The 11,750-nt window shown below is 36.7% G+C and overlaps 1 protein-coding gene across 1 annotated transcript in view; it reads right to left on the bottom strand.

The window, feature by feature from the left end:
* LOC102819946 (protein FAM49A-like) overlaps positions 1-11,750 on the bottom strand; it is a 107,549-nt gene that overhangs the window by 19,931 nt on the left and 75,868 nt on the right. The window lies entirely within an intron of this gene.

The following is an 11,750-nucleotide window of genomic DNA, read 5'->3' as shown; positions in this document are numbered from 1 at the left end:
CATGAGAAAGAACAGTTTTTCCAGAATTATAAAATAAGTTTCAAAACTGGATAATGGTACCATCAAATCCATGAGAAAGAACAGTTTTTCCAGAACATACTGGTAAGCGAAGGCACTGAGACTTCTTACTGAACATGAATTTTTACTCCAGAGTTCTAACAACAACAAAAAAAAGGATTCAGGAATAGCTCTGCTTATCTTTGGTCTTGACTGTGAATGTTACCCACAAAAAAATAAGTAACACATTCAAGTGTATATCAATTAAGAAAATATTCTAACAGCCATGGGACAACCAAGAAGAAACGTCACTCAGATAACCAGTGAGAATTACTGATATCATTTGATTCCATTCCTGTAGTTCTGGTCTCTAGCAGTAATCTATAAAGGCTAGTGGGTGGAGGGTGAGTGGTAGAAAGATTGAGTTTCATTTATTTCATAATTTCTACATAATAGCTACTTTGCCTGGGTTAGTATGGAATTAGCCATATGATCTCAAACAAAGGAACTCACATAGACAAAGGAGACAGCTGCCAGTTTTCAAAATTTCATTTTCAAATATCCAAATCTGAATTCTCTCAGCAAACTTCATTGATGCACTCTCCAAATCAAACTCTAGCTTTAACTAATCTTTGCGGGGGTGTACCGCTTAGAATATAACCAGATGTAAGTGCTTCTCTTAAGGTAAAACAGGCATCTTTTACAATACAGGTGAGATCTTAGTGAGGCATAGACCATGTTGACTGTGTCTTCAGAAATGAGCCTCCTTCAGAAAGGTTATTCACCTGTGTGCTTGGCCAGATGTGGCTGCTTCTGCTCAGTAGCCATCTGCTGGATTTAAGTTACCCCAAGGCTAAACCCTTGACAAGTGATGCCAACAGAGTTCTTCAGACCATTTTACTTACTAGGTTTCGCCTAAAACCCAAGAAATTAATGTGTTACTTAAGAAATTAAGGATGGAATTCACCACTATATAGTGATTCTGTTTAAATATAAAGACCAAGTCTTCTTAGGCCATTTAGAAACTTTGCAAACGGTAATTCCTAGGAATGGGGCAGAATTTAGCTAGGATATACATATGGAGTTTCTGGGCAATGCAAATGGTTTTTATACATTTAGCTGACAACTTAAAAGTTAGAGGCTTGAATCTACCCAGAGGTGTCTAGGAAAAAAAGTTCTAACAATCTACTTTAGAAAACTCAGCCAGTCAAAACCCACTGGAGCACACACAGTTCTACTCTGACACTCATGATTTCACTGTGCTTTAGAAATGACTCAACAGCAACTTTGTTCTTTTGCTTTTTTAATACACATACATGCATATCAAGGTCTAGAGAAGGAAAAAATGACTGTGGCTTGGGAGGAGTGAGAAAAACATAATCTAAGAATTGGGATTTGAGCTGGGTAGATGGAAGGCCAAAGGAAGTGTACCCATGTACTGTTATTGTTTTTGTTAAGTGCCGTCGAGTATGTTCCAATCCATAGCGACCCTGTATAGGGTTTCCAAAGAGCGGCTGGTGAGCTTGAACCACTGACCTTGCAGTTCAAAGTGACTTTGCAGTCCAGTGCATTAGTCCACAGCACTACACCAGGACTCAGTGAAGAGAGTATAGCCTGGAAACCTGGTGTGGCACTGTGGGTTAGTGCACTGGACTGCAAAGCTGTTTGAACTGCAAGGTTGGTGGTTCAAGTTCACCAGCTGCTCCTCGGAAACCCTATACAGGATTGCTATGGGTCAGAATTGACTCAACGGCACTTAACAACAAACGTGGGGCCAGGAAGATGACAGAGACTAGTCAGGTTATACTAGAGAATCTACCATGGGAAAAAACAAGGGGCAAAGATTCTTATTACTCCTTTATCTCTTTTTACTGGTCCATTGTTACACACAAAAATTGCTGTTTTCCTAGGTACAATACTGCTCTCTGGATTAATTCACCTTGTAAGTTTCCCTTTTCCTGTTTCTAAAACTGTTCTCAAAGTGACATATGTGTCTTATACAGAAACCTCCATCCATGTAAGCTAGGGAGCCTGAAACTACAGAAAGCAATTCAGAGGAACAGAATTCTAGACTGATGCTGCCAATTTCCCAGGAGGAAGAAAATCAGAGAAGAGAACGTACAAGTAACAAAGCAAAGATCTTAGAAAACAAATAAAAATGAAATGCTCATTAATGCAAACCCAGTCTTGTTGGTGAATACATAAAAAAAATGACAAGTTAAACAAAGACAAGTTAATAGAGAGACACTTATTTAAAAGAGGAAGAGCAAAATAGAGTCTGTAACCAAGATTCTGAGAAGCATATAAGTCAATTTCAATACAATTATAAAATAGTATGGGGGGACTTTGAGTCTAGTAAAGGAAACCTTTGATCTTGGTTGTGTCTTGACTGAATCTGAATATGTCATCATTAGATATATTTTAGACAAAACAGATATAAAACTAAGTGGATTACAAGAAGACACCTGAGAAAACAACACAAATAACTGACCAAAAACAAATAAAATAAAACAAAAACAGTTTTTATGATTAATTATACATAAAGAAGAAAGATTGCAAAGTCCATTTTTTAAAAACTGAGGTCTTTCCTAAGTGATTCAAATATAAAACAATGACTGGCACACAGTTCTACTCTATCACAGATGAAGTCCTCATGAGTGGGAATAGACTTGAAGGCAATTAGTTTGTCTTCTTCTTTACCTTTGTTTTAAATTCATTTCTTAAAGATAAACAGAATAAATGAACAAAATATATAGAGATTTTGTGGCTCTTAATATAAACAGCTTCCGAAGGGATCATTTAAGAATGGTGGTGGTTTAAGGATAGGCTGTCTCAGGTGAAAGAACATTTACTACCATAAAACAACACTGCCATTTATTAACCACAATGGGCCACCTGGGTTAGTAACATGGAGCTCCTGAGGTAACAGAGTTAGAAGTTGTGGTGAGTATCTTTCATGATATAGTAATTCTCTCTTGGCAACTAGGTGACCTATGAAACAAGAACCTCAGTCTCTACTCTCCCTTTCTCAAAAACTATTTCTTTTGGCAGATTTCCTCGTGTCTTATTAGAAATATTTTGGCTTGAGCCTAGTAAAAGAGAGGTGGGTTTGGATGGAAGAAATTTAAACTATCATTCCTTCTTTCATCTGGGCTTAGAAATGTGTTGGCTTATTTTATTCCATAACTTGTTAGTTTAATTGGATGCCCTATTTCTTTTTCCCCAGCCCTGAATTTGAAGTTACCTCTCTTCCCAGATAATAATTAGGTTGGTGGTGCCAGCAGCATGGTCCCTGCCTTCTGGACTAGAGTGATGTAAGCCTGGCTTCACAGAGCATTCATCTCACCCGTGACTTCACTTTCCAAGTCTCCATGGCTAAACACACATTGGAGAAAGGCTCTAGTCTTTTCTGTCCATCTGTCTATCTGTCTCTTTTTAAATGGAAAAATGACTGTGTAACCCTTTGTGATATTTCATATTGATTCAAATTTTTATAGAAGTCAATGATTTCTATATGGAATGGACACCTTACTTTCATTCCCCAGCTAAGTAATCAGACTGTAAGAATGAAGTAATGATCATCTTTTCCACTAGTCTGTGGGCTCTGGTCATATTTGTTTCACTTGACATTATATTCTCAGCGTCTAACACAGTTTAGCACATACCAGATGATCAAAAAATTTTGTTGAGTAACAATTAAATGAATTATATGTACATATCACAATATGTTTTGAGATGGTTTTTATTCTTGAATTCTGAGATTTTTCAAGACACGGTCAGCATTCTTGTCCTCAAGGTCCTGTATGTTGCAATATAGTCAGTAAACATTTGATCAATTAGTGAATAAATTTTAAAACTGACCATGTTTGACTGAGCGATCAATGTTGGGAAACAGTGACAGAAGCATAGGTCCTATTACTTTTAGATCCTTTCCTTTGTCTCTTCACCCCAAATGATCTTTATATTGCTACATATCTAATGATTACCATTCAGATGTATGCGTTTATCTACATAAAAATCTGCTATTCAAACCTTTGTTAACACTTGTGTTTTTAAATCATCCATTATTTATTTCAGACGTGAATCTCATACACTTTTTATTGTGAATTGAGCAAAGGTAACAGACAAGATCATCAGTTTTACATTCAACAAATCATACACAGTTTCATCTTAGTGACTGTAAAACACTCCATGTAACAACAGTTAGCCCCCTTCCTCCCTGTGGTTCCAATTTCCATTCCACCCTTCTTCTCATCCATTCTCTAAGTTTCCCTTAGGTAAATGCTGTCCTTTTGATCTTCAATGACTGACCATTCCATAGTGATCATACTTTATTAGTGTTGCTGTCCCTCCTACATACCTATCAACTACTTGGCTGAAAATTGGGCCACAAGAGTAAATTCTGTTCCAAACCTGAAGGGTAGTTACAGGCCATAATGTTGGGTTCCTCCAGCCTCTTTCTGATAAGTACGTCTGGTCTTCTTCTTCTTCTTTTTTTTTTTTTAATAGTTTTGAGTTTTCACCCAAATTTTCTCCCACTTCATCTGGGACTTTCTAATGTGATCCCTTTCAAAGCTTTTGGTAGTGGTAGCGGGGCATCATCTAGTTCTTCTGTTTTCAGAGTCATTGTGATTGATGCTAACATGCAACTTGGTCCACTGGACAAGCTGATTCTAAGCATTTTCAAATTTTAATTAATCTTTTTTTCTTGTGCACATGGAGAGACCAATAGTAATACCTTAAGATAGTGATTCATGAATTTTTAAGATTGCAGTCACTACTCACCAAAGTAAAATGTATAACGTTGTCTTAGTGGACATGCTATGCCAGTTGGCCATGGTATCCTGAGACTATGGTCCTTAACCCCAAGGCCCAGCAGCTCCTTGTCTTAAGATGTTTGATAATACCTAGGAAATTTTAATCATTTTCTCTCCTGTATGCTCCACCACATTCATAGGTGTGTTTGCAGCATAGGTAAATACCCATATATAAATATCCTCTTTCAGACCCTTATATTATTTGTGGGTATACTCCTGTTTTTTTCTCCCAGACCTGTTCACACGGTGTATCTGTCCATGTATCTACCCGCAGAACAATGCTGTTCCAGGGCTACATGTATGACAGTATTTGCCTCTATCCCCTTTAACCTTTGCATATCTCACTGTATGTTCACCTATCTTCATCATTCATATACCAACCTACCTCTTCTTGTAATATTGCCTTCCCCATCACCAGAGTTAACATGTTTCTACCCTCTATCCAGTGTATTATTCTCCCTTTCCTCCCACTCCTGGTAACCACCAATTGTTTTTTTTTTTAAACATGAAAACCTTGGAGTTTTGCAATAGTGGCCTCATTCAATATTTGTCCTTTCTGATTGACTAATTTCACTCAGAATAATGTTCCTCCAGATTCACCCATGTTTTGAGGTGTTTCACAAAATTCACTGCTATTCTTCAACATTGCATAATATTTTGTTGTGTGTATGTACCAAAGTTTGTTTATTCACTCTTCCATTGATGGGCATTCAGGCTGTCTCCATCTTTTTGATATTGTGAATAGTGTTGTGATTAACATCAGTGTGCCTATGTCTTTATGTGTCATGGCTCTTATTTCCTGTGGATATATTCCAAGTAGAGGGATTGCTGGGTTATATGGTATTTCTATTTCCAAGTTTTTGAGGAAGTGCCATACTATTTTCCACAGTGGCTGCACCATTTACAGTCCCATCAGTAATGTATGAAGTTCCCAGACTCTCCACACCATCGCCAGCGTTTGTTGTTTTCTGTTTGTTTTATTTTAATTTTGCTAATATTGCTGGGTTGATATGCTATCTTATTGTTGTTTTGATTTGAATCTCTCCAATGGACTCATGGTATGGTGCTGTAGGTAGGATAAGCACTGAACAGCTTACTAAAAGTTTGATGGTTCTAACCCACCAACCACTCCTTAAAAACCCTATACAAGGTTACTATGAGTCGGAACTGACTCAACGGCATTTCACAACAACAACAATGGCTAATGGTCATGAACATTTCTTAATATGTTTGTTGTCCACTTGAAAGTCTTCCTCAGTGAAGTGTCCGTTTATGTTCTGTGCCCATTTTTAACGGGATTTTAGAGGCCTTATAATTTCCTATACATTTTAGAGACTGACAGTCCTGTGTCTGATGTCATTGTAAAATTTTTTTTTCCAGTCTGTAGGTTTTTTTATACTTTTTTGGCAAAATTTTTTCATGCACATAACTATCTAGTTTTAGGAGGTTGAAGGCATCTACTGTTTGTGTGTTTTCAGTTATGTTTGACAGTGTATTTATGCATGTATTACCACCCGCTCCTCATAAACCCTATATGGGGTTGCTATGGGTCCGAATTAACTTGACGGCCCTTAACAACAACAACAATCAGAGCTGCTAAGTTTGTATTAGTTTAGGTAGGTCATGTTTTTCTAAATATTTGTCAATTTCTTCTAGATTTTCAAATTTGTTGGTGTATAATTCTTCAGAGTATTCTGTTATTATTTCTTTTCTTCAGCTGCAGTGAGGTTTTCTGTACTGAGTTCATTTTGTTTGTGCATTTTCTTGGCAATTACTTCATGCTGTTGTTTTAATACTTGCTAAATCTTTATGATTTTCCTTCTTGTTGATTTGAGAAGCTTTGCTGTCCATACTTAAGCCATTCTTCATATTCAGATTCAATTGGTGCCCATGTTTCTAAAATTAATTGTGTTTCCAAATGCCAAAGAAGCTATTCAGATACTTTAAAGGGTTGGTGGATGCAATTACTATATTTAAATTATTGTCAGTCGCCTAAATATTTGCTCAGTAAACAGGAACTCTAAGCTATGAGTTTCATTTTTCTATATTTTTACACAAAGATTTTAGTCAAAGACACACATATTTAATTCTATTGATGGGGAACGAATCTCTATTTTTAGCCTTGGCCAATGAATTATTTTGCGATGTGTCTTCTAAGAGTCATATTCTAAACTTGGAATCATTAGCAAGCCTTTCATCGAAATTGAGGAGAACAGTCACACAAAGCTGGGGCTACTACTGTCTAACAATGAAGCTGTTCAAAATCCCTATGATTTACAAAGGCAATTTCCGAAACCAATACTTCCATGAGCCCTGAGACCAGTCTATCCAGGTCATTACCCAGGCAATGATTTAAACCCCTGCCCTGGACTTCCTATTTCAGAAAGTATGAAAATGTATCATGTATACCATGACCTTGCATACATGTATTTATTATCAAAAACTCACTAAATTCAAAGCGTCTATAATCTTTAATAGAAAAGAAAATATTCATTTATCAATCACATTAGTTTAACAGGGTTAATTTTGTTTTCAGGGGATATCGTTTTCCTTCTCCAGTTTCATGTACAAGTGATGGTGAATATGAACTGTCAACATTTTGATGTCACCAGAGTAGATTGGAGGATTTCCTTGCGGACTATGATGATAATTACATAAAGCAGAGTGGATAGTATTTCACCTGCTAATGGAAAGTTAAGGTGGCAATGTGCTTTGTCAGGATTTTCTTTGGTGAACTGAATGTAGGACACAACTACAGTAGAGCTCATACTAGAGGACTGTCTAATCCAAATACCTTTATTTTTGTGCATCAACCAAAGACTCATTCTATCTTTAAACAAACCAGGCACACGCATACTTCCTAATAACAACCTATTTAGGAATGTATGCAAAGTCTGATAGAGATTCAAATTAACCTCAGATATTAGGAGTTAAAAACACAATTTATTTTGAGCTATTGTTGGTTTTGATAGAAGCTTTGTCATTTCATCAGCTGGATATACAGTACCCCAAAGGCCAGCGTATAAACACTAAAGAAAGGTACAGCAAAAGGTATTTGTCAAAGCCATAAATTAAATCTATAGCTCTTCATTCCTCACTCTCCCAACCTCCCTTCCCTTCAGGATAAACCAAGACACATAAATCACTATCTGTTATTAGCATTTGGGTATGTAGAACAATAATGATTTATACCAGAATATTAACTGCTTACAGAAACAACGTAAGATTGGAAAGGTCCATTGAAAAATATAAGTGTGACTGGGTTGACAATTATTTTCACAGAAACATTAGTCATTCTACAATAGAGGACAGAACCCTTTCCTAGAGAGCAGTCTGACCAGAGACTAAAAAGAGCTGGGAAGTTTAAAGTACTTGACAGGCTGTCTCTTTCACACACTTGCACTATAATCCCTGTGGTACTATAAATGGTGGAGGGTGAGGGTTGGGGGAGCTGGGTCCTACCTCCAGCTTTATTATGTCAGACCTTGGGGCAAACAAATCAATCTTAGCTCTTAGTAAAAGGCAGAGAAGTTAACACTAGCTCTGTCTGCCTCCTACCTGGTAGAGTTATAAGAATATTGACATTATAGACTAAAAGGACTTTTTAAAAAGTGTTGAAATTTTAAGGAATCATTGTGACTATCTGTCTTACCCTAAATAAATTGCTTCCCCATGCTGGTCTGCTTTTCTCATTTGTAAGTGAGAAAAATAGATAAAAATATACCCTTTATTCTTCCCACCTCTCCTTTTTTAAGATTATCTCGTCTCCTCTGAACAATTCTAGCAGATGAGACCTGACACTGTACCAGATAAAAATAGAGCAGTAGTAGCAGGAAGTGGTCTGAGTCAACAAATGCAGCTGACAGGTTAATGTGCATCACGTCTCCCTCATTTTAAAAAAGAGGAGCTTATAGTACAGAAAAACTATTGTCAAAATGTTCAGTCTTTCTGAGAGTACAATGATTTGGAAGCTTTATCATTTTTAAACACTTATGCCTTATTGTTCTTTGTGTTCTTATTATGCTCATAAAATGGATTTGTCATAGAAGAAATCTATTTCTGACCCCTGCTATTCCAAGAAGCATTCTTACCCCACCCTAGAAACTGGATTTCTTCTTGCTAGCCCACTACCTGCTATATGTTCAAACAACTGAAGACCTCTTCACTCCTACCTGCATTGGTGTTTTATCTCTCCAGCATGCTTACATCTTATGTAGCCAAGACAATTATTTATTGCTTGAAGACAAGGTCATGTTCTTTCATTGTTCTTCTGATTATATGCCCCCTTCCACCCAACCAGACCTCCCTACCCTACCAAGAAGACCTACCCCATTCCTTGTAATCTAGCCTGATGATAAGAATGCAGAAAATACTCTGCATATAGATTTACTTAATGAGCATCAATCAAAATGAATGTTCCTAAGCTTTTACTTCATGCCAAGCTCCATGCTTGAAAATTGGACAAGATATGAAATAAGTGTAAGACATCACCCAGATCTGCTAGGGTGAGAGAAGTTAGGTTGCAATCTTGAGGAAGCTCACACAAGTGGATACAAATTTGTTTCCCAGCTCAGGCTGATCATCATTTAGGTAAAAGCAGATTCTTGGAACTAGACCACTGAATTAATTTTTTTTTAATTCAGTGGGGTTTTTTTTTGTTTTTTTTTTGTTTTTGTTTTTTTTTACAGAATTGTGGGTGATGCCCACAATTATGTCAAAAAAAAATTTGCCAAATGTTTTTAATAGTCATTTCAGTCCAGGAATCACCAGAACTACTTCATTGCCTGATGCCCACTTAGACTATCCTAATGGGTGGGTCTAGGGAAGAAATCATCAACAACACTTCAAGCATACTTCTTACCATTCACTGTCTCTAAAACCATCTATCCTGAAAGATTAGGTGGTTATATGAATCAGTTTCTCCCCTGCTTCCCAACCTTCAAAGTGAAAATAGAGACATGGGGAGAAGGTAGAAAGAAAAGCAGAAAAATAATAGTGAAATTAAAAACAAACAAAAGAAAAACCAGTAAAAAAATCAATTCTTAAGTGATTACTTATAAATGTGAGCATAATTTGTGGAACTCTCTACAAAGGTCAAGCAAGAATTTAAAATCAGATCTATGCAACTGGAAAACCTGAAGACAGATGTATCTAATTTTCTATTATGTTTTGACCCAGCTTAATTATATCTATTTGACCCTGTTCAATTATATTCCATCACCAACTTCAAAAAGAATATTCAACAGTCAAAGTAGAGATGCCAAATTCACTTAAGCCATTCCAACATTCTGTTCAGCCTTCCTTGCTCCCACCACCTCTCACTCCTTAACTCTTTGCAATCCAGAGTCTGTATTCAAGCAATAGATTCTGAAACTGCTCTGTCAGTTGGATAGCCTACTGATCAATTTGTTATCCCCTTTCAAAGTCTCACCCTCCCGGAATGCTAAGCCATCATTTGCATCTGTTTACACTCCCTCCTAGAAAGTCTGTCCTCTTCTGGCTATGTGGAGTTATCCTGCTCACTCTGTTTCTACTTATGGTCAGCATCTATTAAGGAGATTCACCCCATCTATAGCACTCAATGATCAACACAGAACTAAGTATTGGGATCCAGGCCCTATTCCTCAGGAATCTCAATTTACAGCTTCCCTTCTTCCTCTAAAGTGACTATAGGATGCTCTCCTCATGCTTCCTTTAAACATAAGCACTCATAAGATTTTTATTTGCTCAGATCTTGTTCACTCCTTTGTTCAGTGATTATTTTTGGAGAGGGTTATGGACCTTCAGCCTTAAGCTTCTTGGCCTGGGATCCATGTCTGTCATGATTCACCCCAGGCTAGCTTTCCAGATAACTAATTAAGTTATTTATCTTCTCAAAGTTTCAGTTTCTTCTTTTGTGAAATAAAGTTACTCTATTTGGGATTTATGAAGACATAAGCAGGATTTTATACTTTTTATAAATTTATATTTCAAAATTTTCTTTAAATGCTATAGCTCTAAGTCTAATGAGCCACTAAACACAGAAATAGTCCATATTTCTGTCTCATTAAGAAATTGCATTTGTAGATTACAATATACATTTTCAAGTTTTGGTACCATAAGCCATTTTCAAAAAGCAAGATTTTCATTTTAGCCACTGCTATGGAGTCCTGGAGGAAAGAGACAATGGAAAAGCTCCATATCATCAGTGAAAACAAGGCCAGGGGCAGACTGTGGAATAGACCATCAATTGCTCACATGCAAATTCAAACTGAAGCTGAAAAAATGAAAACAAGTTCAGGAGAGCCAGTATATGACCTTGCATAGATCCCACCTGAATTTAGAGATCAGCTGAAAAACAAATTTGATACATTAAAAACTAAAGACTGAAGACAAGAAGAGTTGTGTGATGACATCAAGAACATCATACAGGAAGAAAGCAAAAAAGTCATTAAGAAGACAAGAAAGAAAGAAAAGATCAAAATGAATGTCAGAAGAGACACTGAAACTTGCTCTCCAGTATAGAGATGCTAAAGCAAATGGAAGAAATGAGGAGGTACAAGAGCGGAACAGAAAATTTCAAAAGTCAGCTCAAGAAGACAAAGTGAAATATTACAACAAAATGTTCAAAGATCTGGAATCAGAAAACCAAAAAGGAAAAACACACTCCGCATTTCTCAAGCTGGGGGAACTAAAGAAAAAATTAAAGCCTCAACTTTCATTATTAAAAGATTCTCTGGGCAAATTATTGAATGATGCAGAAAGCATCAAAAGAAGATGGAACGAATACACAGTCACTGTACCAAAAGAAAATGGTTGATGTTCCACCATTCTAAGAGGTAGCATATGATCAAGGGCCAATGATATTGAAGGAAGAAGTCTAAGGTGCACTGAAGGAATTAGCAAAGAACAAGGCTCCAGTAATTGATGGAATAAAAATTGAAATCTTTCAAGAAA

Source organism: Chrysochloris asiatica, unplaced genomic scaffold, assembly GCF_000296735.1.
Source record: "Chrysochloris asiatica unplaced genomic scaffold, ChrAsi1.0 scaffold00016, whole genome shotgun sequence".
Taxonomy (NCBI): Eukaryota; Metazoa; Chordata; class Mammalia; order Afrosoricida; family Chrysochloridae; genus Chrysochloris; species Chrysochloris asiatica.
This window is presented reverse-complemented; position numbering and strand designations above follow the sequence as displayed.